Source organism: Chaetodon trifascialis, chromosome 4, assembly GCF_039877785.1.
Source record: "Chaetodon trifascialis isolate fChaTrf1 chromosome 4, fChaTrf1.hap1, whole genome shotgun sequence".
In the NCBI taxonomy this organism is placed as follows: domain Eukaryota; kingdom Metazoa; phylum Chordata; class Actinopteri; order Chaetodontiformes; family Chaetodontidae; genus Chaetodon; species Chaetodon trifascialis.
The window spans coordinates 20,471,160-20,495,889 of record NC_092059.1 but is presented as its reverse complement, the minus strand read 5'-3'; the positions used below and the strand labels follow the sequence as shown (position 1 = coordinate 20,495,889).

The 24,730-nt window shown below is 43.8% G+C and overlaps 1 protein-coding gene across 5 annotated transcripts in view; it reads left to right on the top strand.

Moving 5' to 3' along the window:
- The window catches only part of lrp8 (low density lipoprotein receptor-related protein 8, apolipoprotein e receptor), a 164,200-nt gene that overhangs the window by 2,268 nt on the left and 137,202 nt on the right, over positions 1 to 24,730 (top strand). The gene's annotated exons all lie outside the window — the stretch shown is intronic.

Here is a 24,730-nt window from a genome sequence, read left to right as displayed (position 1 = left end):
CACCACGACGGTGGCCGTTGAATATCTTGGGGAGTTCCCTGGATAAATGCCGTGACATTTACAAGCGCGTCTCATTGACTGCAGAGACTGAGCGGGATTATTGGACACATTTAGTGGGCAGCGCTTGATGGAAGTGGAATTAGATTTTAATGATCTAACAGGTGTGGTTTACTTTGTTGTTTGGGATAAGCGTTGCTCAAAGAGAATGTGAAAATGGTACTTAAGCCACAAGGTGACTGCTCTTTTAGCAGAGCCACTTTGTGTGCCTCTGCTGTGGCAGAAAGGTGCTCTGCCTCTTTCTCCTCTCTTCACTCTTTTTGCGAGATATCCTGGAAGCTTCAGGCGCAGTTATGCTTTTCTCTTGGGCTCCTCTGTCACTCTGTTGATCTCTTCTCCTGCTCAGTCTCTACCTTTATCTACCTTTTTCCTCTTGCTGTGCCTTATACTGGATTTTGCTCCATCCATACCTTACTCCCTCTCTCCCCTCCTATCATCCTTGCACTCCCTGTTCTTTGAGTGCTTCAGCCCTCAGCCTGTGTTGGAAGTTGGTTGCTTCTTTATAAAAAAAAAGCTGTCTCACTTCCTTGACATTGTGACACACAGTGAGGGGTTTTCCTCCCCCCATTTTTAAATCTCCTGTGGGCACCTTGGCAGTGCAAATGCCAAAGAGGCTATGCCCACTCGTCTTACGCCCACAAAGAGCATCAGCTGACAGGTTGGTTGGAGATAAATCCAACAGCGTGACTCTGGTTGCTGGAGTGATGCTCAGTGGCTGGCAGAAAGCCAGCCCTTCGAACAGATGCCAGCACTGCCACTGTGCCCCCTCCCCGAAACCCAGTATCACCAGCAGAGCTCAGCAGAGAGGAGGAGGAGGTTGAGAAGGAGAAGGAGGAGGGGGAAAAAGACGGGACAGATTAGACTGAGAGGAATAGGACAGTGTAAAATAAACCTTGCGAGGAAAATGGCTGCATAGCATTTTGGAGACAGGGTGGGGGAGCAAGTGGAGACAGGAGATATTACATGACTGTGATGAAATTTAGGCTAAGGTTAGCTAGCAAAGCCAGCAAGTTCAGTGGTGGTGGTGTGGCACAGCTAAAGAGGCTTGGAACAGGTGTCTTTTAAAGTAGGCGGTACATCAAATGAATGACATTGCTCTCATTTGCTAGGCATTCTTCCAACACCTGATTGGATGACTGTAACAACCCCTTGGCTGTCATTGGTCTTTGATTTTGACTTTCAGAAATTAATATACACGATTTCTATTATGGAAAAGTGGCCAAATATCTCAAAGTAAGACCTAAAATCCATGTCATGATAAATTGTCATATTTAACTTAATAATGACACATTTCCTGATAACTTGTTAATAATTTGTGCTGCTTGTTTCTGTATTGTAGGCACCCTTCTAGTGCAATTTCTTGACGCGCCATTCTAGCGTAATTCTTTGATGTTCTGGTTGGTTGAGTCAAACGCAGGGTCTTCACCCACTAGACCAGTTTTTGTGTCCCGTGTGAAACCAAAAGTGAACACTGACCTCCTTTTGTACCTAAATGAAGTCATGTATTGTACATAACCTAAGTTAATTAACTTAATGTATGTAACTAACATCCCCAACTAATTTACTTCAAATCCATGCAATGTAATCCAAACCATGATCCAGACCTGACGGAGTACTTTTGGTGCGTGATCCTAACTAAACCGCAACCGTTTCACAACATTAACCGCGTGTTTATTGCTGTTCTATTTTGAGGGTCTAATCAGACATTTCATATTTATTGTTGCTAACCTGACTGCGCAGCCCTGCACGTGCAGAGCTGACACTGGAGGGGTAGCTATGACATTGAGTGCCATAGCTTGAAGTGGAAGGCCACTGACCAGTTGCCGTATTTGAGGCATTGGGAGTGAGAACATGTTGGAGTATGAGTTATAGTATAGGCTTATCTGTTAGTTGACACACGTCTTTCACAGCAGACCCAAAAGCATCCATCCTCCCTCCAGCCGCGGCATTAGAATGTGTCTTGACAGAATGGCTCGTCTTTTGTGCCTTGTCTCTCCTCTCTTTTATTCTCCCGTTCTCTCTTCTCCTTCCTCCCCCTTCTCCTCTCCTCCCCTCTCCTCTGCCTCATCCTCAACATGCCTCTTGGTAGATTTCGCTCTTGTTGCCCTGGGAGACGGTAAAGTGCTGGTGGTGGTGGTGGTGGGGTTTTTGTGCGTGCGTGTGTTTTCTTTGTAGTGAACACAACGCTCCTGCACATGTGTATGCATACACATGGCAACTCTCCACCTCTGCACGGCTCTGTATGACCTATATTTCGTCAGTGGAATTTACAGAAAAAAAGCCTTATCATTCTTACAGCGGATTTAAGTGGATTTAAACATGCCTAATCCAAAGTGCCACTGTAAAATCATCTCATATCTCAACCTGATGTTCAATTGTTCTCACTCTCGCACATCGCTGTGCAGTCGTCTCCTCCAAGTGGCCTTGGTCACACTGCACTGTAAAAATACTATTTGTGAGAGTCTATTGAGCAATATAGAGCCGTGAAATCAGTCATGATTTCAGTCGTGATCAGTGGAGCAGCAACTATTCAATTAATCAATGATCAATGAATACGCGAGTGATAGAAAATGACTTGGTGTCCATTGCTGCAGTTATTTAAGTCATTTACCAAGTTGTTTTATATGATTTGCTTATTGAATATCTTTAAGTGTTTGAGTGTTGGTTGGATAAACAAGCACTATGAAGATGTCACCTTACAGTAGAAACTGTGTCTGCAATTTCCACAATTTTCTGACACTTAATACACGGAAGGAGCAAACAATCAGCCAATAACAGAAACAAGTTGCAGGTAATGATACACACAGCGCTAAAAGCACATGAAGTTATGAGGGGGGGCAAAGAGAATAAACTAAGGGTGGGAAGAAAGTTCTTGTTGAGCTTAGTGTGTGCTCGTGTGTATGTGTGTGTGTTTGTGTGTCACAGCAGGACAATGAGTCTGAGCAGGTCTGAGAAGGGGAGCGTCTCCTCTGCAGTCTGAGACCAGCTTCCCATAGAGGAGACATCACAACACATTTCACGCCACTGCTCTGTGTGTGGGAGGCCAGGCTCTCTCTCTCACACACTCTATCTCACACACACACACACACACACACACATACACACACAAAACTGTAATAAGAGACTGCAGAGAAGCGCTTCAGGCATAAAAGGCATTGTACTGAACAGCTCACAAAAACACATTTTGGTCACCTGCTGACACATGCGCACACACACACACACACACACATGCGCACACACACATGCGCGCACACACTGGTCGGTGCAGCACAGCTGGGGTCAGACTTTTAATGGGAGAGTGAGGTCAAAGGGACCAGTAGCTTAATCAATTACACACAAACACACACATACAGACACACAATAAGTGTGTGGTGGCATCACTGTGTAGCAGCGGCAGCACTCACATAGAATAAAATACAGAGACAGAGACACACTGCTGCTTAAAGGACACGCACACACACACACACACACACACACACACACACACACACACACACACACACACACACACACACACAGTTGAACACTAACACTGATCATACTTCTACTGTTTCTGAGAGGTTATGATTTCTATTCTGCCTTGATCACTCCAGCAAATGCATACACACAAGCCCACACACACACACTTTGTCCATTAACAACCACACACACACACAAACACATGATGACACCCCACTCCATCATTTGCTTTTCTGTACTGGACTAAGGGCACAGTGCTGTGTGCATGTGTGAGTTTGAATATATGTACGTATGTGAAGAGTCTAAGCAGCTGTAGCGCTCTAGTCTCCAGAGAAAGAAATCTGCTGTGCTCTGTGACTATAGAGGGTGTGTGTGCGTGCATGTGTGTGTTTCTGGTGAGCTTTGTGTGCAGAGAGAAACCGTTTCACAAACAGATGACAAGACACAAGACACTCACGTCAGTGAAACGAAAAGGCATTTTGGGGAAATTGGCTAGTTGGTAAACTTTCCAGTCAAAGGAACTGTTTTTATACAGCTTGGGTCTTATTTTTAGAGGTTTGGATATCATTTCTACCCTCTTCCAGTTCCTCTGTGCAATGGTGACGTGTCAGAATTGTTTCAAATGTGCTCACTGTTAATTAATAAAAGATGAGGCCTTTGATTTTAGATGATGTTCTAGTTTCCTCTGTTGCTCAGGTGAGATGGCCACCTGGCCAATCCTCCCTCAGACATGATGTATTCCTGGAAGACTGAATGTTAAACGTGATCAAGTAGACACATGCAGTGCTGCAAGCCTGATGGATGACAAGCCCGAAATGTGCTGGGGCACCACCTTTTGTCAGACGCTGTATCGTGCTCCACAAGCTAACAATGCCTGGTGTGCTGAATAGGTGTTGGGTGCAGTAGTGCAAAACAGCAGCAGGGTAATTTGAGCTGAGGTCAGTGCTGGCCTGAGGTGTTTGCTCTCTCTCTTTCGCTCCCCTCCATCTATGGCCATTCGTGTGCCGAGATCTCTCACTCATTTTTGCCAGCTTTCTCCCTCCTGCTCCTTTCCTATCGAGCTCTTTCTGAATCTGTTACCCATCTCTGTCTTTCTCGAGACCTTTGGAGTCGTGGCTTTGTGCTGACATGAAGGGCGGGGGTATGAAATCCAGCGAACCTAAAGGGAGGAAACAGCCTGTGAGTGTATCTGTGAGAGTGTGAGAGAGAGAAAGGGAAACTGCACTGTCCATCTACATGCTTCTAATCCAATTAGTGAGTGTCTCAGTGGGTGAGAAGGGTGTGTGTGCGCACGTACATGTGTGACAGGAAGCAAAGATAAGAAGAACTAGTGAGTTTGTCTCTGCCTGAGAACAGAAATTAAAAAAATAAATATTCAAATAAATAAATAAATGATGGAATTTTTATCAGAAGAATAAGGCATTCCTATAACTCTTCTTCGTTCGTTTGTTTTGCTTTTAAATTTAAGTCTCAGCTATGTGTGAAAATATGAAATCAGAGTTCCATAATGAAACTGGAAGAGCTTAGCCACCAGTTGGCACAGTGAAATAGTGCCAGATATATTTTGTATTTACTGCTCACATCAGATCAGATTGTGTCATGTGTTGTGATGAACCCAGAGATTTATCAGCCATCTGACCTTTTCAGCTCCAAGGAGCCTTTCAGCTTGTTTTACCACATCCTTTTTCGTTTTTCAACCTCAACTTTCCTGCTTTGGTTCAGGCTTATTGCTCTCATCCGTGTCATTTCCAGACACAGAGCCACATGGGCAGCTGTTTTCGGTGAAACCGTCCCAGCACTAGCAACTGGCTAGTGAACGTAGTGGAGCATTTAGCTGCTGAATAGAAGAAAGAGGTGAATACTGGGTTTACGTTTATCAGGCGGCCAGAAACACAACTCTGAATGATTGTTGCTGTCAACGTGTGAACCAGCACATTCACGATGGAAAATTTTAAAAGGCGATAATGTGTCGCTGTTGTTCTTACAGCTGCTGTGCTCCCAGCCAAAAAATAAAAAATAAAAAAATTAATTAGGCTGGCAAGTTTTCTTGTTACAGATATTGATATTGCAAAGTATTGCTGTTTTTGAAATTGCTGGCAACATTCAGAAAGCCTCCTTATTGGCCTCTCTCGCCCAAATCACTATTGACCAACCTTCTATACCAGGCGTCTCAAACTCATTCCACAAAGGGCCGTGTGGCTGCAGGTTTTTCCTCCAACCAATCAAGAGCATGCAGTCTGACCAATCAGCTGTCTGAAGACTGAGATCAGCTAATGAAATGACTCAAGTCTGGTGTGCTGCTGCTTGGTTGGAAAGAAAAGCTTCAGCCACTCGGCCCTTTGTGGAATGAGTTTGAGACCTGTGCTCTATACCAAGTATGTGGGGAAAAAAGCAAATGTGCAAGCTTTCATGAAGATGTTGTAGAATGAAATCAGTTTTTAGCTGATTACTGAAGCATACATGAGACTGTTGAATGAGTATAACTTTTAAACTATTGGAGAAACTCAGTGTCCACCCACACTCACATCCACGTTCTCACAGACACAGCAGCAGGAGTTCAGCTGACAGGCGGCCTGCAGCATCGTCCCGGTGTCACAGAGAGTGAATGGCCTCTGCTTTCACCTGAGGAACAGCGCGGCTGACCCTGAACATAGCATCACTTCCACAGCATTCATCAGGCTAGAGGCAAAGTAATGCAGTAGATGGTCAAAAAATGATTCAAGGTGAGACATGCTGTGGACAGAGAGGGACGACGAGAGGTAGTTGGAGGAAGTTTGCAAGAGGTAGACTTTGTCCCACCAAAGAAAGCCTCAGAGGTGACGCGCTTATCTGTGTTTCAGAGGTTTGTTTAATTCTTCTTTTTTCTCTCCTGCTCTCTTTATCTGGCTTCCGTTCTGTATACAGTAACCTCGCTTCTTCTGTTTTTCTGTCAGAATTAGCTCCTCGGTTTTTGACAGATTACCCAGCGTTGTTTGTCTGCTCTGCTGCCAGCTCACTTATTGTTCAAAGTCAAACTCCGATAACACTACAATCCTATTTCCCCTCCGTGTGTGTGTGTGTGTGTGTGTGTTAAGCTATGTTTCATTCTTGTGTTCTTGTGTGTCTCTTTGTGCCTGTGTTGTTGTGTTGTGCTGTTGTTACCCCCCCCCCAACACAGCCGTGTCTGACAGGGTATCATGGCATTAATCCCCAGCTCAGATTAACCGAATATCTTCATGTGCCTCCATTTTATTATTTACATTTGCTGTAATCCTGTTTTTCACCTTGCGCTCTGTCGCCTGGTATACGCAGTTAGGGAGCGGCGTATGAAACGACAACTGTGAACGCTGATGAATAAAACATGGCTGCTAATACCAGTCTGCTGGGCTGACACCGAGATAGAGCCCTTGAGTGCCGCGTGTCAAAAGTTTTCATGAGAAGTTTTACATGGAAGTTACAAAGTGGAGGAAAGAGAGTTCAGTCTGGCTCCCTTTGCTGATGATACTGCCTCAGTTTCTCAGTTGTTACCTCTCTTCTGTTCTATTTAATTTCTTTCTTAACTTAGTCTTTGCCGCTGGTTTGTTTCGTTTTATTCATTACATCCTACTCTTTTGTTCTGAAGAAAACAGGACATTTTCCTCCCACCATGGTGGCGTAGCAGGAAATCAAGTAGGATTTAGGGCTGCGGTGAATTTGGTGCGCGTACCTGTGTGTTTGTGTACATTAGTTGGAATTTGTGTCTTTGTGTGTGTTTACTTACTCAAATGGATAAAACTGGAACGCCTGCTCAGAGAAAGCAGATGGAAAGAGGCTTTGAAGGTGTTAAAAAAAGGAAAAGGTCTCAGAATGTGTATGTAAGCTCAGATCTCACCCTTTTTTTGCATCATCAGGCAGCAGGAAACACTAACTGATGCAGATGCTAAAATGAAATCATAATAGTAAAGACAGTTTGATAAAACTCTGCGTGCCAAAGCTGAAATGCAAAGCTTTTTTTTATTAAATATAATAATTACAGCCTGTTAAGTTGTGAATTAAAGCCATCATGATAATAATGGAACATTTGTTCCCAATCATGTCGAGTTTGTCACTGTCACAGTGACAGGACCAGCGCTTTCTAAAACAGTTAAACAGCAGTTTAAGTGTGATCTGAGTTGTTTCTGTTTTCACCTGTCAGGTGTGACAGTTTATACATTATAGAACTAGCTTTAAAATCACTTTTGAGAATCACTTCTCTTAATAACAACAACAACAATAAGAAAATCCTACGTTTTCTAACTAATGTTTTCTGTATTCTGTATTCTACTATCGGTATGTCAATTGTTGCATAAAACATTAGTAGAATATAAGGCTGTTTACAATTTTGCATGCAAATTATAGCTAGCTACAGCATGTGGCTAATGTGCGTATTAGGGGCGCACCTATCTGCTTTTTTCACCTCTGATACCGATACCGATATCTGAGGTTTAGTAATCGGCCAATACCGATCCGATACCGATACAGAAAAACAGCCGGCTGCGATCGTTCACTTCAAAGAGCGGCTCTAAGAGCAGTTTTGTCCGCAAACGACACATTACTAATTCCTCTACCTGTTCCACTGTTATAAAAATAGCGGCGCACCTTGGTGGGCTTTATCCTGGTAATTTCTCTGCGTGAGAAATACAAGCTGTGGTGTGTGAACGGGTTGAAATGCGTGTGTCTCACACCCAATGCATGAGGCTTGAGAGCTTTATGGTGGTGTTATAACTTAACGTTTTTCCACCGTCCCTCGGAACATTTACGGCGCTGGTATTGCAAGGAGCTGTCAAGTTTGTAGGCTGAGGCAGTGTGAAAATTTCCAGATAGCCGATCCTTTCGCTCGCTTCATTTTGAAAACAATGTGGTCCACAACATGTACGCTTCAGCACTGCATGTTGCTTGCACATGACGCCTCTCACAGCGCCTATAGCATAGTGTTGTACTGAATAGATCGGCCCCTATGTATCGGCCCAATGTCACCAGTACCCAATCTAGAATTTTCTTAAATATCGGGACAGACACCGATACCAATATCGGATCGGTGCATCCCTAGTATAGATGTGTTTGAAGTTTGTACCAGTCCAGCAAATACCATACTAAATGTACCTTTCACGTGCCGCACCAGTGATCAATTCTAGTTCAAGGTCCCTGGGAGATTGGAACACTTGGACCCTGGGTGTCCGGACATGGCTCAAGGATATGCACTAGGTGCCGCTGAAACAATCAATCAGTCGCCTGACAGAAACTGAATCGAATTTGCTGCTTTTCTCTGTTTGTCATGATTGGAAATAGAAAATCTTTGGGTGTGGGACTGTTGGTTGACCAGCAATGCAAAGCAAGCAATTTAAAGATGTCAGTCTGGGCACTGGGAACTTGTGATGGGCATTTTTTGTTTCACACTTCTGGACCAAGCAATTATTAGTACTTGAAAAAGTATTCCCACACTTCAGTTCCTCACTACAACTGACCAGCGATCAGTAACTAATAAGACTTAATTGACTTAATCAACTGAAAGGAGGACGTAATCAGCAAAACGGGCACTTGAGGATTAGCATCTTGAGAAAGTTGAGTTGTCGTCATATATTTTTCTCCCATGTTTCTTCCTGCCCTTAGCTTCAACTCTCTTAACGTTCATCCTTATTCTGCATCCTCTCTCTCACCCCCTTTGTCCCTCTTCCCTCCATCTGGCTTTTGAGTGAAGCTGTTTACGTAGATTACACACACACAACATATCTCCTTCATACACATGCCTTGCCAGCTCCTAAGCCCAGGACTGGGTTTTTTTTTTTTTTTACCTTGAGGGGATTTTGCTTGTCATTCGGTGCAGGATGGTGGGGTGAGGTGGTGGAGGGGGCGAGTCACTCTTTGATGATATAGCTAGTGCTCAGTAATACCAGTTATCAGAGAAAAGGCCGGTGTGACAGAAAAGCTCTCACGCACACACAGAGCCTATGTTTTGTGGATACGCACAGTGCTAATGTAACATTTTTACCAGCAGCATGCTTTATTATCAGAACACACTGACACTGTGTCAACATGAAGGGGTTGGAGGGGGATTAAAGGGTGAGGAAATAGTGAAGGAATCTATGGTAAGGACCACCTTTTCCACTGCTGATTGAGGAGAATAAAAATCCCCCCTGTTCTGATTATCCTCTGAAACTCCTGATAAAACGCGCTTCCTCTTGGAGCTCCAATGTGGGCATTTCTGCGAATGTGTTTGAAGTAAAAAGCTGATGCGCTGTAGTCTCTCAGGACGTACTGATGTGCAAAACGTTCAGCTATTTGGGATGCTGGCTGCCTTGCAAAGTTTAACGATGCTTCGTTGCGACAATGAGCCAGATGTAGAGAGGGAGGGCAGGCTGTGATGGGGAAATGTTTTTCTTCTATCTGTCGTGCTTGTTAGGTAGTGAAGGAAAGATGTTTGTCATCAGATCTCCTTTCCTGCCTGGTGCTCTCCCTTCATCTTCGCCTGCTTCAAGCTCTGTTTTTCTGTCTTTCTTCTTTCCTGGCATGTGTTCACCGTGCGTTTAACCAATGACGACTCACTCCCTCTGTGCCCTCCGCTCTCCGCTCCCACCCCCCTATTATGTGTCATTGGAAGCAGTGCTCGAATGTTTGGAAGCAGGGTGACACCTTCTCAATGGGCCTGAGAGGCCCCTTCCCTCTCACACATACACACACTTGCAAAGATGCATTGGCAATTGGTTTTGTCTGTGTGGGAGCATAATGAATAGTGCTGTGACCTTGCATGCAACATCTGCATTATCTTATTGGGTTCAATACTCTTTGCGAGAATTTTCATGCACGCAGTTTCCTTCTGAGCTTCTCATGTTTTCATTAGCTTTTTAAATCGGTGTTTGCTTTACATATTTGCGTGTTTACACATAGTTTCCATGAGAAAAAGTGAATCCTGAAGCTCTTTGTTTGTCTGCTCTTGTTGTTCTCAAAGGGTTAGCATGATTAAATGAAGCAGGAAGATGACTGGCTTAAACATTTTGCATTCGGCTTTTGTACGAAGAAGAGAGGCTAGTGCTGCACACACACGCACACGCAAACAAGCACATAACCACACTGGCACGCATGCACACACAGGCACACATGCACATCAGCATCATCTTCTTAGCTGCTGTAGCTGGCTGAAGAATGAATACCGTGACCTTTTCTTTGACATACTCATAACAAAATAAGCATCCTTGTACGAAAGTGATTTTCCTTTTGTTTGGTTTTGCAGAGTTTCTTCTTGTTGCTGGATGTCAGCTGCATGGCTGCAGCTCACTAATGCTGCGCTCTAGCTAGAGATATTAATTCATACCTGACCTCTGTGTTTCATGTACAAACCTGCAGTTTTAGTTCTGTTACTGATGAGAAATTCTTTGGTATATGGCGTCACAACACTTCCTCATTACCACTTCCAATAACTTGCTGATTGTGTAAGTTCTATAGTAGTCAGGGGTTTTTATGTCCAAGTTTGAGTTGGGAAAATAATCTAATTTTATTTGTACGCAGCACAGATTTTCCCGCTGACCATGGACCTGAAATGACCCTCTTGAAATGAAATTTCGAGTTCGATAAATACGATAATATGACTACGTCTGTTTGGTCAGGCTTGAGAGTGAAGCATTGACTGTCACCACCACCGTGAAGCCAACCAGAATAGTAAAATAAGTCTGTTTAGCCAGAAAAACTAGCGCTTACCATGGCCCATCTGCAAGTTTTCATGCCTTGTTGCCCATGAATTTCCACTTTTAAATGCCTGCTGCGCTCAGGTGCAACCGCCGCTAAATCCCACAGCTATATTTAAAAGGCCAACATTTAATGCCCACAAGTAAACATCCAAAAGAAATCACCCAAACTGAATCCAGAGTACCTTCCAAAGTTACAAACCAGAGAGCCGAGAGTCTGATGTGTGTCGATATGGCCTGTAGGGTGAAGTACTTTGATACTTTGGTTTCAACAAAGTGCTTAACTTCTGCCTGCAGTTACAAAGAAAAATGGAGGCACAGATTGAACTCCTCGAGGAAAAGCAGAAAATTACCTCTGAAGTTTCTCAAGAAATGAAATGATAAGTTCAAGACAATAAACAAATGACTCTAATTGTGTTTTCTTTTTAAGTAGGAGAACATTTTAATGGTGTCTTGTACTGTACTGTAACCATGAACTAGCAACACACAGAGCGCTGCTTCTGGAATTATATTATGAAATAAAGGCACATGTGCAAACCAGACCCTCTGTAACACGCACACTTACTCCACTCTACATGGAGAAGACCCATTGACCCAGTTGTGACAGAAAGCAGTAGTTCAGTATAATTGGCCCGTAGTGTTGTCACTGTGAGTGCCTCCTGTCTTCATTGGCATTATTCCACCTCTCTGGCCCAGATAACGCAGCTTTGGTCCAGTTTTCTGTGTGTGATGATGCTTTCGTAAATGATCAGGCAGCTTAATTAAACCCTGACACTCTAAATTAAGTTCTTTTTGATTTTCACCTTGACGTTGCACAGTTTGCCCCCTCCCTACAATACCACTTGATTTGAAGGGGAACACTCACATGGTGTTTGAATGCTACACGCTGCTAATTAGCCAAAAATGAGAGTATTGTGTTTGAAACAGGTAAAACTACGTGGTGTAGGACTAAAGTTCATGATGTTAACTTCAGACTTGATTCTGACTCTGAGCACAAATAATGTGTTTTGTCAGATCGGGCCGTTCCTACTCCCCAAAAAGCAAAAGTGAAAGGCTATTTTGTGAGCAGAGACAATGTTCTTTTTCTCAGAGAAGAGGTATTGATCCCATTGACTGTGAAAGAAAGAGGTGAGTGAAGGTGAGTCGCAATCAGAGCAGGCAGCCCGCTGCTTTCTAAGATGCCCACAAGCCTTACTTACTCTTTCCAAACACATCTCTTTTCCACAGGGCTCCAAAGTTTTGTTTTTTTTTCCACTGGAGAGGCTATTTGAACAGGTGGCTGCTGTGTGGAGTTTTTTTAACTCTGAACACTGCAGACAGAGCATGAGGGCATCAGACGAGGTGACACGAGTCTGACATTTGCCTTTTTAGACAAGAAGATCCTTAAAAAAAATAGCTTTCATAAATATCATTAGCACAAAAGCTCTGCCATAGTGAGTCCATTAGAACGGCTCTCCGCTAGAAATCTTCCTCCCAGAGTGATTTGTGACCACCTAATTTCTTCCTACCAAGAGTCGCTGTCTTCTGAAAAAACTGCATGAGTTCAAATCTCACTTACTGTGAGTGCCGAATAATTGTCATTTTATGGCCATTTGCCGTTTTCTGCCAGCGAGGGGCTGAGGGAGGGACAGACTTCTCAGGATGCCTTCTGTAATTAAGACCCCTCACAGTTTGCCTCATTAATTCTATTCACTTCTAGCTTCTTCTGAAAGTCATAAATATTGAAATGGCACAATACCTTCCTGTCAAAAGGCCCAGACCTCATTTATACCCGTAATCCAATTTGTTAGATGCCATGAAATTAGGACTCCACCCAGAAGGATGTTTTCTTAGCCATGTAAAGAAACACTGAGACGGTGATTGCTTGTGTATTTGTGCACGTGAACGTGAGTATGTTTTCCCAAACCTCAAAGAGGCTCGAAATTTTCATCTGAGTGCACCTGAGACCCATTGATCCGTTTCTAATGAAGAGATTCTTGCACCTGTTAGACGATCCGGAGGGAACTCAGACACTGTTTTTTTTCCATGCTCCAAACTTGAAAGGTTGGGTTTAATAGAAATAAAGTTGGATGAGCTAAGTATAAGAGAGGATGAAAAAGAATGAGCAAGGGAAAATAAGCAGGAGTCTTGCAGGTGATTGAAGGATAAAATAGATTCTGTCTCCTTTCATATGTGCTTGGGGGATTGATAGAGGGATGAAAGAATGAGCGTGGATGGAGGAGATGCCCCAATGAATATCGAAGAAGATGGACTCAAAATGCATGTCTGATACTTAATGGCAAACCTTTTTCTTACTCTGGAAACCTATCACAATCAACTAGTGCAGCACTTCATACGCCATGTCTGCAGACATGGAAAAGGCCCATCAACATTTCTCACAGCTCACGGTCTTAGCTCATCTTAGAAAATGCTCGTTTCATCTGACCAACACTCAAAAACTGACAATGATGTTTTCAGCGTTTGGCAGAGCTAACTCTGCAATTGGCAGTGTTCTACAATGGTAATTGGCTGAGGCTGTTGTTGGCCAGTGGCACTTGTACAGTAGCTGATCTCAGGTCACTTGGCATAATCACAGCATGCTGCTATGCTAACAGCCTGTTTCATTTTTTTCCCCATTGCAGTCCCTGTGTAAAGCTATGCTTATTAGAGGTAAATAATGCAAAATGGTTGAGATCTATAAGTTGCTAATGCCAAAAGCAATAGCAACAAACCCCATAGTTTGTGTTCATACGTGTGTGTGCATGTGCGTGCTTTGTCAGTCTGTACTGTTGACCTTAATTCATCACATTAGCACCAAGTCTCCAGAGGGCCTATGGGGATGCGTTCAGAGTTAGCAAACCCCAGCTAATTGATTTCAATGAATGACACATTTATACTTCACTTAGTAAATTACACCAACATGTGGTGTTTGATGTGTGTGTGTGTGTGTGTGTGTGTGTGTGTGTGTGTGTGTGTGTGTGTGTGTGTGTGTGTGTGTGTGTGTTTCTCTGTATGTGTGTGGGAGCCTCCAATGGCAGTCTGTACAGTCAGAGTTTTTTAATGAGATCAATGCTTTCCTTCCTGCATCCCCAGATGGTCACAGTAGTAGAAGGTGTGTGTGTGTGTGTGTGTGTGTGTCAGTGTGTGTGTGTGTGTGTGTGTGTGTGTGTGTGTGTGTGTGTGTGTGTGTGTGTGTGTGTGTGTGTGTGTGTGTGTGTGTGTGTGTGTGTGGGTGAAGAGGGAAGGGGCTGCAGGGACCTTGGGCAAATAAATCTTTAATCATGTGCTTGCTCTCATGTTTCATTTAATTGCCCCCCTAAATCCATGAAAGGATGACGGCATTGTGGTTTAGAAACACAAAGTGTGTGTGTGGGTCAGTGTGTATGTGAGCGTGTTTTCTAAGTAGCAGCAGAGATGTGATTATATTTGTTTTATAGTACATTTAGATCACTTTATGTGTTTTCCTGTCCATATGGTAGCAAGCATTACATCTCTTTTTACCATGCTCCATACTTCTGTGTGTGTCATGCTTCTGCTCTCCTCTGTGATTCATTATAATATGTTTGTATTGTTCATTTATTATACATATTTGGTCCACGGCAGAAATCTCCTCTGAGATCTTATTCCTTCACAACTTGATCTATTTTTCCACATTGCATGTGTATGTGTGTTTGGCAGTAACTTATGCATATAGAAGTATGCATTATATTTTATGTATCATTTTAGAATAGGATCTGAATCTGAGACCAGTGAGCAAAAACACCTCCCTGCAAAAGTTTTTTCTCCCCTCCCCCCCCCCCCCCCTTTCCTTCATTTTCAATCATTCTCTGTGTCATCCCTCTCTCCCCGGTGCATGCTTTTTAATCAACAGCAAGAACTGGAGGTAAAGCCGCTCATGCATGGAAGCGCCGTGAATGTGTTGTTTCTTGTGGGGTAAAGGGAGAGAGCTCGAGACGCAGATGCTTAAATTTGTTTGCATGGGTTTGACTTTAAGTGTGTGTGTGTGTGTGTGTGTGTGTGTGTGCGTGTGCGCGCGGGTGCTCTCCTTTTCAGTAGCACGTTCCACACACGGCTACCTGAAATCAATCTAACCTTTGTGCAGCAACAGAAATAGATCCATTGATTGATTAAACTGATAAATGGGGCTGTTTGCCTGGCTCAATAATGACATAAAGTGTAGATGTGCGACAGAGACGGTCTCTGTTTCTCTCTGTCCGTCCTTCGGTCTGCTGTGATTAAAAACAATCCGTTATTCCGTATATATGAATCAAGGCAGAGCTTGCATCTTAAGTTTTAATTTTGTGGCACAGATGTCCACGCTAACCACAAGGGAGTCTCTTGAATGAGTCGTGCAGAAAGTGTGAGGCATTTCAGAGAAGCATGAAATGGCATTTAGAGAGCTGTATGCTTCTGTTAATTGATGAATATCTGTTTTAAACAAAATTAACTGAGCAGATGTTAGCTTTTCCCTGGGCGGAGCCGCTGACCTCCTGTAAGCAAACGCCATCGCCGCTGTTTCTGGAGCACATGGTAGATGACATCTGTGTGTGGTAAGAAGAGCTTTCTTTGTGTAGTTCACAATTTAAATGTTTTCTAATGACAGGAAGATGAGTGGACGAGCAGGAAATCTAGCTGGCAGTTTTACCTACTGGTTTTCATGGGATCAAACCACAAAATGTTCCTTCCCATGAAGCACTTGGAATAACGGCCGCTTATTTTTGGCAGGCTTTTGAATAGCAGAAGAAGTTGTGCTTGTTCTTGTTCTGTAATTTGTATGTTGCTGTGTTGTGTTCTCATGTTCCCTGCCTTCAACTGTCGCTTTCCATATTGTGTAAGTCATTTACATCATTAACAGCAAACAGGTCTAACCGCTCTAACCAGTGTGTAAACCCTGTAAATGTCATGCATCTGGATATATGACTTCTTATATTCCTTGTGAACATATGAACATATCTCCTATTCATCCATTCATTATTTGTAGTTATATTCTCTTTATAGACTTGCAATGTTGTCAACATTTTACTGCTAAATTCACTGAAACGGCTTACTTTAAAAAATGTGTGCATAAAGCCGAGGCCTGAGTCTGCACGTTAGCATTCGAGTCTTTATTCTAAGAATCCTTTCTATGTGCGCGTTTCTGTGTGTGACTCTATGAGTGTGTACGTGCAACTGCTTCCCACTGTTAGTGTCACCATGATGAAGAGACTATAGATTGGTGTGTCGCTTAATGAGTCTCTCTATGTGTGTGTGCCTGCATATGCTTCTGAGGTGTCCCAATGATGAAGAGTTTCCTGCCTTCTGTGTGTGTGTGTGTGTGTGTGTGTGTGTGTGTGTGTGTGTGTGTGTGTGTGTGTGTGTGTGTGTGTGTGTGTGTGAGCACATTACTGAGTGTGTTCCCAGAGATGGTCATTAGCTGTGAAGGACTGTAAAGCCAGTGACCTCACAGTCGAAATGGAAGAACCCGAACATTCCCCGTTCACCCCACAGACCCCAGACCTCTGTACTAATGGACCAAAGCAGCCATTGATGAGGGAGGGAGGGACACATGGGGCAAAAATGGATGAGAACACACACACACCACACACACACACACACACACACACACACACACACACACACACACAACCTCCTGTTCAGTTCCGCCCTGATCCAATAAGCTTTCCTTAGGTTTGGACAAGGCGTACCTTGTGTGTGTGAGTGGGTGTGCTTTGAACTCACTGAGTCAGAGTCTAATAAAGAGAAGCATGGCTTCATTATAGCACACCTAGACGCATGTAATTTGCTTCACAATATGTCCACAAACAGCTTTTTTGTGCACCTGTGCTGAAACGTTTCCATCGACAAGCTATCTTCATTTTCCCCAGACTTCGCCGCGCCGTTGCTAATCAGCTTCCTCCGTGAGTGCCGGTTGTGTTTTGATGATTGTGAGAGTCTCGGCCATTACAGCAGAATGAACTGAAGTCCCTCGGCTTGTAATAAGCAGAGCGTTCACGTGCAGGTAGCACCAGGGGTAATATAAAACATTCCAGCGGATGGAGCATGCTTCGGTGAAAGTTGACCGGGACTCGCGGGGAGCGATCGAAGAACATAATCCGTTTTCTCCAAATCAGCCCAACTAACCGAGGAAGCATAGTAATGAGGAAATGATTAGATTTTCTTTTCTGCCGCATGGCTGCTGAGGCTCCCTCCGTCTCTCTGCCTCCTCCTCTCCCTCTCTCTGGTGCCCATGGCCACTGTGGATTTGTTGAACAGTTTGTTTACCTCTTGCTTGGGTTTCTTGAATCCGACAACTACACATCTTGTTTGTCCCTGTTTCTTCCCTCTCCTTATTTGGTGTTTTCTGAGAAGATGTATTTTCAGATCAGAAGATCAGAAGATTTTACCAACTTCTGCATATCAATCATGGTACAACGTCTCTTAACTTCTTCTTCCAGCTTCTTATAGGTGACAAGAATTTTGCACCATTTCCTGACATTTTATAGACTAAATTATGAATAAAAAAACCTGCAAAAATGAAAATCAGTTGCAGCGTTTGTGTTGCTCATCATGGAGTTTTTCTACCAGCTGATGACAATGATGAGTGCATCCACAGCTAACCATCTCTTGTATTACTGTATAACCGGGTTGCATTTGGACACATGCAGTTACACAAGTGGAGAAGGATGAATGGCAAGGTGAGAGACAGAATGATAGCGAGGCAAACTGAATTTTAAAGGATGTTGACTAACCAAAATGTGGATTGTAGTTGAAAGTCTCAAGTAAATTGCTTTCATACCACCGCAGGGTTTTGAATTGAGAAACAGACTTACGCGGTCGCACATAAACTCGTTCACACAGGGTGGTGGTGGTGGAGAGGGAAGGGAGGGTGTGTGTCTGTATGATGCTGCGTTTGTGTGCTGTTAGTGTGGGTGCACCTGCTGCTTTGGGCGGATGGACTGACTCAGCTGTGTGTGCGTGCCTGCATGTGCGCGTTTGCCCGCGTATGCACGTGTGTGCGTTCGTGTGTCCGTCTGGTCTCGAGGCTAAAGGGAATGGGAGAGCAGGCGAGCCACAGATCAATTTCCTTTTTATTGTGGCGGAGTGGAGACTTGAGATGCATGGCCTCCTGTGACCCAGATTCATTCCTCCTTTCTCCTTCTGCTCCTCCTCGTTGGCACAGTGGCATAACATCAGAAGAGAGATGAAAGAGAGAGAGGGAGAAGCAGAAAGAGAATGGGTCAGGGAAGAGTGTTGAATCGGAGCTGATAATGAAAAAGAGAGGAAGCGGAGAAGAATGGAAGGACAGGGGTTATTGTAAGGATCATTTGAGACTTACACCTGAGAGGAGAGAATTGTTCATGAAAGCATCACCTGGGATGTCTCACATGTGAAGAATGCATCAGTGAAAGGAAAGAGGGACACAAATACAGGGATATAGAGATGTAAGGAAGATGAAATACTTCCAAAGTGAACAACAAAAAGACAGGAGATAAGGAGTGAGACAGCAGAGGATGAGCTGAGCCCCATAGTTAAGTGATGGAGACTGGGCTGCATCACCCAGGAGAGAAGCAGTTTAGCAAGCATACAGCTATTATGTAATGCTAATTATCATTGTAAACAGCCTCTATCTGCTTCGCTTCCTCTCCTGCTGTTTCACAGAGTGACTTCCTGGCTCACGCGCTCCAGGTGGTGATCCAGCATCAGGCTGTGTGCGTCCTGAGTGGCTTCTGTCTCTCCATCTTGTTTAACGCTGTTCTGACATTCTCTTTGATGTGACAAAGGTGCCCTCAGGTCTGAGCTGCAGCTGAATCAGTGTGGCACTTTTACCATGACGGATGTTGATATGACACAAAGCAAATGGACAAATCGATAAAGAAAAAGAAATAGTGAATGTATGTATCGTATGTACATTTACAGTTCTTTGACGTAGCGTACGGTGGCCTGTGGTGAACAAACTTATTTGGCAAGATGAAATATAAAAAGTATGCCATATTGAGTGTCTCCTAATAGTACCATTCTCCATCTGGGCTACTTATGTTTGCGTTAAGGTGCAGTTAAAACCTCACTCAAGCTGAAGTCTGTAATGGCTGTTAATTATACAGTGTATATATTGTAATTGTATCCATCTGTATAACTGAGCGCAGTAAAACTGGATGAAGGCACTCTCCATTCTCTGCTTTTGAGAACTGTTAATTGGATCTTGTCTGAAATCTGTCACTGTTATTGACCTCTGTTTCATCACTTAATAACAGTGTTATGTTGTCATGTTCATGTAAAGCATTTTTTACTGCATACCAGCAACAATGAGGTGAAACAACCTCATAAAAGTGCCGCTGTAGAAGCTGTCATGTGTTGTAGTTTGAGTGTGTAGAAGGTCACAGATTGGATCTTTGATGACCTTAAACTAAATATTGAAAGCAATGATTAGCAGCCACAGCACAAACTGTTCAAACACTGACTTTTCTGCTTCTGGTCATTACGTTTCATTAATAGTAGGTTCTGCTGTTTTCTGTGCTGTGGTTATGTATAGGGGTGACGAGTTTAAGTGCAAACAGTGTACCGTGCAGTGTCTGGCAGCTAGGGCTCACACTGTCTGGTCGGTTGGTTGATTGGTTGGCTAATATGCTCTTGTCCTACCAAATTCCCAGTGGTTGTACAATGCAGGTTGCCCTCTAACACATGTAGCACACAACGGGAGATTGTGTGTGTCAGACAGACTTTACACTGACTTTGTGCAAGTGAGCTGGCAGGGTTAAGTCTGTTTAATGGTCCATGATTTGGACAAATTTTGCGTTCCATCATGCACCTCCTCTAGTCTTTTCTAGATAAGTTCAGGGCTGCAGTGCATGCATGAGAGAGAGGCGGCTGCATCAGAGCCAAAATAGGGCATTTTTGGTTAACCAAGAGATAACGTGCAGGTTTTTTTGTGTTCACCCAGTTGAAGAGTAGGTAGAATTTTAGTTGACCAGGAGTTTCTCCAGTTGACCACAGCCCTACTGGCAGCATTGCGATGCCCTGTGCATCAGAAGGGGTTTGAGGCAGCTACAGTGCAGCACATTGTGACTGGCATCTCCAAAATTTGACAAAGACAACTGCCTGGTAGCAGAGTCGCTAGCAAAAACCGCACAGACGAGGGTGTCCATTTGCCCTGTCCTTGCCTTCTGTGGCTGCCATCTGTTTCCCTTTCCTTCACTGCGCAATTTACAATTCAATTTGTGATTTACATTCATTGTTAATCTTGTGCTTTATAGGTCTGGCACTTGCATTTGAAGCCATATTTACCAAAGCAATTTCCATAATATTAAAAGGTAATTATGTGCACAGGTTTTTGGTCCCAAGCTTGGTTTGTTTGGCCTGCTTTGGCTCTTCTTTGGCACGGTTTGGTGTTCAAACACCCAGGCGCATCCTGCCAATGCACTTGCACAGATCTTGAGTCTGTCCAGTTCAACAGGAATTACCCCCATCCAAAAAATTCTTGGGAGGTGTGAAGGTTGTTGCATCCAAAATTGACTTTCTGCCACCCCCATGTGAACTGTTACTATGGGAGCCCATCTGTCACATGGACAGTAGGCGCCATTTGTACACACAGAGACCCACACATGTACACACAACGTCATGCTGAGGTAGGGGAAGTGGCTGATTGTGCCCTGTGTGAGTGTGTATGCAGTGAAGCAATGCAAGGGGTGAAGCATGCATCTGAGACCTCAGCTTTTCTGAATTGAGAAAAAGTACCATAGTGACTGCCATCAGAGACACACACACACACACACACACACACACACACACTATTAATCAGTAAAGATATCAAGATTAACTATTCCATGCACTTTGTGTGAATCTGAGGGGTTTGCCACTTCTTGGTCTTGTGCTTTGTTGTAAATGTGTGCTCTTGTTTCAGATCGGATGGGATTCAACTGAGCTTTCTAGGATTTGTTCTTCCGAATCAGTCTTACATAGCTCATACATCTTAATGTACAGTGTGTGTGTGTGTGTGTGTGTGTGTGTCTCTGATGGCAGTCAGAGACACACACACACACACACACACACACACACACTATTAATCAGTAAAGATATCAAGATTAACTATTCCATGCACTCCTTCACCCCCTTGTCTTTTACACACATGCTGTCACACACAAACAGCTCCTGTCTGCGCCCTCAACACACACACACACACACACACACACACACACACACACACACACACACACACACACACACACACACACACTAAAGCCAGCAGACCATGTAGCTCATTATTAAAAGCCCAGTGACCTCCATCTAAACAGGCCTAAATCTGAATTGTACTGCTGATGAGAAAACACTCATCCTTCACAATGTGGTTGTCACCTCATTAAACAAGAAGAGATCCCAATCAGCAATCCTCTCTGAAGCTTTGTGCACCTCGCCTTGTTGGATATTGTGTAGTTAAATGTCAAGATACCAAGGAAAAGTACATGGACGGGGACTGATTCTACTAGGAAAAAACTGGATTCTTGCTGTGAGCAAGCACCAGTGCAGTCCAAGGCTGTTTTATTTTGAAATCTGTGCACCGAACTGCACTGATCATTCTTATATCTTGAAAGGTAACATGATGCTGTAAATACACAAGACCTCTTGACAAAGTGCAGTCATTCATGCTGAAACGTTAACCTTAAATCTCTACTTACCAACATTTCTGTATTTTCAGTTGGTCCAATGAATGATCAACAAACCCGCAGAGCATTATCACATGACTTTGTGCGTTGTCTCGGCTTTGCTGAGCATTTTAAACACTCCCAGCTCACTGTTTAGGTTTTCACAGCCTTCAACATGAGTGCTTTGGTTCGCTCTTACTGCACTCATCAACCTATTTTTTCAGCAATAGCAGGCAGCTCAAATAAGCTAGTGTACATAGGGGAACAGCTAAAGAGCCAGATATTTCCCTCAGGAGTTGGTGGAGATCAAGACTTAGCTGAAAGGAGAGTGAATGCTGGACATTCATCAGATGGATGGTAAATTGACAACTGGTTGCTCACAAGTTCAGCTTGTTGTGCCCCCCCCCCCCCCCCCCCAAAAAAAAAAGTTAAAGCAGGTTGAACTCACCAGTTTACAGTAAATTTAGAGATATACTTTTAGTTACGCCCACTTTAGTAGCATGAAGTCATGGCTAAAATGCATTGTTTCCATTAAGGTGAAGTACCCATTTTAAGGTATGATTGGAGGGGAAAGCCATGCTGCAGTGGTGGTGCATGCACACACACACACACACACACACACACACACACACACACACACACACACACACCTGTCTCTGTATATTAACAAGGGTGTCTGTCTCGCCACTGAGTCACCCCCTTCCTCCACACTTTCTCATTCTTGTTATTCACACTCACCCACCAACCGTCACCACCTAACTGTCTCTCTCTCCCACACCTCTTGGCTTGTTATGTTCCACCTTGGCAGCAAGTATGCACATATCCAGGTTGTGTGGGTGCTACTGTGGGCACAGTTCAGCCCCGCAGGTCATTGAATGAGGCCAGTGTCCATCATGCTCCACAATGTGCAAATTCACCTCAGTATGTTAAAAGGAAAGAGCCAGTGTGGAGGCTCTCATTTTTTCATCATGTGAGCTAAGAGAAGCTACAGCCAGTTCGCTTAGCTTAGCATAAAGACTAGAAGCAAGGGGAAATGGCTAGCCCACTCTGTCCAAAGACCACCAGCATCTCTGAAGATTTCTAATTACATACATATTTGAAAACTTTGGTAAGAGCCACGCTCGCTGCTTTACCTGGCTTCAGTGTTCATGCTAAGCTAGGCTAGTCACTTCTCAGATCTGGATTCATATTTACTATATAGCCATGAGAGTAGTATTGATCCCAAATTTTAAAAAAATGTCAAGCCATTTCTACAGTGTACTGACATTAGGTCGTTATGAACTGAGTCCGCTCACTCTCGTAAAGAAAGCAAACAGTAATGTTGAACTGTCTCTTTAAAGCTCACCATACTCGACCTCTGGAGCTCCTGTCTAAAGGATGCTGTGTCCTCTCTGCTAAACTTTTCCAGCCCACTTCTTTGGCTTCTCCTTGATAGTCAGTGGTTTTGTCCTCTCCTCTCTCCTCCATTCCTTTTACACACACACACAAAACTCTATCTTGTGAACTCGAGCCCCCCCCATCCCCAAGGTTCTGCTTATCCCGCCTAACTTTGTCTCTCCTTCAGATGGGACTCCCTCTATGACTGCCCTCCCCATCCTGCCCTTGTTATCTCTGTCTGTCTGTCTCTCTCTGTCTGTCTGTCTGTCTCTCTCTCTCTGTCTGTCCCTCCCTCTCCCTCTCTCCCTCTTCCTCGTCTGATTTGGTTTTCATTAAGTCTTAATCTACGTCGGGGCTCCAGTGTGTCACACGTTGCTCATTGTGTAGGATTGATGTGTCGCTCGTCTCCTTCCCGGCCGGGCCCTTATCAGCACAGACAAACCACAGTGCCCTTAATGAAGGCCGCCCTTCTTTCCATGCTAATTCAACGGCGGCCGCAGCCTATTGGAATTCGACTCATTGTCTCCCATCCAACTCAATGAGGTACTCGGACGTAGAGAGGGATAGGTGTGTAAGGTTGTAGTGAGGCTTCACTCATATCATTAACATTACTTTAGATAACTCAAGAAACATTTCTCCCCATTTAGTAACATTTCACAGGCTCAGATTCAACAGGTTAACGCTGAACATGTCATGGTGTCCCCTGAAGGCATCTCCCTGCACCCTTGGGATGCTCTGGACAGGATTTAATTGCTAATAACCGGCTTACAGTAATGTTAAAGAGCTGATTATGATGAGAGTCATTTATAAAACATGTTTTGATCAATGGATTCAGTTTATCCAGTTAATTATGCTCGACTAATGTAACTATATGTATATTCTCAGTCACACATACTCTGTGTTCATCACGGACTCTGATTAGACTCTGATATTTGTGTTTCTCTTGTGGAATCTGAATGACTTGTAGCTGCTTTACTGCCTGGCGCTCATCCATTGTCAGGTTGCCAGGTTGCTGCCTTTAAGGGATATTACAAATGTATATCCAGGTTTTCATGAACCGCTCCAACATGGAGACAGGCAGAGATAGCAAAATGGATGGAAAGCATGGATGCATTTCTACATAGAGACAACATGTATGAACATTAAGTTGGAACACCGAAAAGTCACGTTTATCTGCCTATTCATGACTTTAACTTAGTCGGCCTCTTACTATGAGAAAAGGGGTCTTACATGAACATTTCCTGCCAGACAATTCAGTATTTTTTCGGTTTTGTCTCCTCTCTTGGGGTTAAGTGGGCAGGACTTGGTTAAAAGAAATGTAACAGTAAGATTTAACAACATGTGAATCCAAATCTGATGACGGCTGAGGGATTGTCTCCTGAGGTTTCCAGGCTACTGTCAATCAAACCACACTCTCACAGTCCCGATGATACACATTAGTCATGCTTAGTTATTCCTGTAACATGATTTATTTTTAGCTTTGATTGTCGCACGCTCGTAAGTCAGAGTTTATGTGCAGCACTTGAATGAAGTAGAGGGACAGAAGGACAAAGAGGTAGAGCTGCA